The following is a 2,940-nucleotide window of genomic DNA, read 5'->3' as shown; positions in this document are numbered from 1 at the left end:
CTGCCACGTGATTATGACGCAACTGCTTCCGATTGCATTGAGGGGGCTTCTACCGGAAAACGTCCGATTAGCCATTGTGAAGCTATGTGCATTCCTCAATGCAATCTCTCAGAAGGTGATCAACCCAGAAATCGTACCAAGGCTAAGGAGTGATGTGGCACAATGTCTTGTCAGTTTCGAGCTGGTGTTCCCACCATCCTTCTTCAATATCATGACGCACGTCCTAGTTCATCTAGTCGACAAGATTGTCATTCTGGGGCCCGTATTTCTACACAATATGTTCCCCTTTGAGAGGTTCATGGGAGTCCTAAAGAAATATGTTCGTAACCACGCTAGGCCAGAAGGAAGCATCTCCATGGGCCATCAAACAGAGGATGTCATTGGGTTTTGTGTTGACTTCATTCCTGGCCTTAAGAAGATAGGTCTCCCTAAATCGCGGTATGAGGGGAGACTGACTGGAAAAGGCACACTGGGAGGGGACTCAATAATATGCAGGGACAAATATTCTTGGTCTCAAGCACACTACACAGTTCTACAGAACTCTACCTTGGTGACCCCGTATGTCGATGAACACAAGAACAGTCTGTGCTCCAAACACCCAGAGTAGTGCGACGACTAGATTACATGTGAACACATCAGGACTTTCAGAAGTTGGTTGGAAACACGTCTCAGAGGTGACAACACTGTTTGTGATGAGATGTACTTGTTGTCCAGGGGACCATCTTTGACTGTATTGACTTACAAAGGATACGAGATAAATGGGAATACATTTTACATGATCGCCCAAGATCAAAAGAGCACCAACCAAAACATCGGTGTCCGCTTTGATGCAGCAACCGAGAGGGGAAAGGACACATATTATGGTTACATAGTGGACATATGGGAACTTGAATACGGACATGATTTTAAGGTCCCTTTGTTTAAGTGCAAATGGGTCAAACTGTCAGGAGGCGGGGTACAGGTAGACACACAGTACGGAATGACAACAGCGAATCTGAAAAATCTTGGGTACACTGACGAACCGTTCGTCCTAGCCAATGATGTGGCATAGGTTATCTATTTGAAGGACATGTCTACCAAATCGAGAAAAAGAAAAGATAAGGAAGCGAATACATCATACGATGAGCCAAAGCGCCACATAGTTCTTTCAGGAAAAAGGGACATCGTGGGAGTGGAGGGCAAGACAGACATGTCTGAAGATTATGAAAAGTTTCATGAAATTCCTCCCTTCAAAGTCAAGGCTGACACAAGCATCCTGATAAACGATGAAGATTATCCATGGTTACGGCGCAATAAGCAAATGACACAAGCGAATAAAAAGTGAAGATTTTCTCCCGCAACTATTATGATGATACCATGCCAACTTTGTAACAGACGAGTATAATACCATTGCCTGTTTTGTACATGCACATGCTATGTGGGTGAAATTATGATACCATGTCAACTTTCAACTTTTTCTGACCTAATACCATTATTCAAATTTTAACTATGCAAATTTGAAAACTAATGGCACTAACATAAAGTTTATAATTTTTCTAAAACTAATGGCACTAACAGAAAGTTTATAATTTTTCTGACCTAAAAGCAAAAGGTATTAAAAAATAAAGCGAAAAATAAAAGAAAATAAATAATGCAAAAAACAAAACAAAAAAACTATTTTTATAGTAAAGTTAATCACAAACTTGTGATTCACACAAATATCAAAGAATTCAAATTTTAACTATTCAAATTTGAAAACTAATGGCACTAACAGAAAGTTTATAATTTTTGTGACCTAAAAGAAAAATAATTAAAAATAAACTTTAATAAAATAAATAAAAATAGAAACAATAAGTATTTTGTCGTAAGTAGAAACAAAATAAAATAAATAAAGCAACAAAGAAAACAAAAAAAGTGCTACCTACTGGGCCCCCACGGCCTGAATACGACTAGAAACCCTACCATGGGCCAGGATTCAGGCCCACAGGTGGGCCAGTAGGCCCACAGGCACACAGCGTATGGTTAGGCCCGAAATCCTACAATTGAGAGGAGCTCGAGAGGGTGGGCACAGCAGCGCTTATAAACCACTCTCGAGCTCTCTCAACTAGCGAGGTGGTACTAAACTTTTAACGCGGGGCAACACAAGGCCTTTGGTCCTGGTTGGTACCACCAACCGGGACTAAAGGGGGCATTGGTCCCGGTTCGTGGCACCAACCGGGACCAATGCGCCTCACCCATGGCCCATGACCATTAGTCCCGGTTTGTGCCACAAATCAGGACTAAAGGGTTGGTCCTGATTGCGGTCAGAGTTTAGTCCCACCTCGCCAACCGAAGGGGGCTCACACTGGTTTATAAGGCCTTCCCTCTCTGCCTTGTTGAGCTCCTCTCAAAGTGAAAATAGATGCCCTTATCCACGAAATTTGACCTAAATTTAGAGTGAATTTCTCTAAAATTCATAGAAATTTACTATGAATTTAGGTTGAATTTTCTCTATAAGCGCATCTATGCTCATTTTTTTAGTAAAGTTAATCACAAACTTGTGATTCACACAAATTTCAAAGAATTCTAATTTTAACTATTCAAATTTGAAAACTAATGGCACTAACAGAAAGTTTATAATTTTTCTAAAACTAATGGCACTAACCAAAAGTTTATAATTTTTCTGACCTAAAATCAAAAAGAATTAAAAAATAAAGCAAAAAATAAAAGAAAATAAATAATGCAAAAAACAAAACAAAAATGGGGAAAAAACTATTTTTATAGTAAAGTTAATCACAAACTTGTGATTCACACAAATTTCAAAGAAATTCAAATTTTAACTATTCAAATTTGAAAATTAATGGCACTAACACAAAGTTTATAATTTTTCTGACCTAAAGACAAAAAGAATTAAAAATAAACTTTAATAAAATAAATAAAAATAGAAACAATAAGTATTTTGTTGTAAGTACAAACAAAATA

This window comes from Triticum dicoccoides, chromosome 2A (assembly GCF_002162155.2).
Source record: "Triticum dicoccoides isolate Atlit2015 ecotype Zavitan chromosome 2A, WEW_v2.0, whole genome shotgun sequence".
In the NCBI taxonomy this organism is placed as follows: Eukaryota; Viridiplantae; Streptophyta; class Magnoliopsida; order Poales; family Poaceae; genus Triticum; species Triticum dicoccoides.
This window is presented reverse-complemented; position numbering follows the sequence as displayed.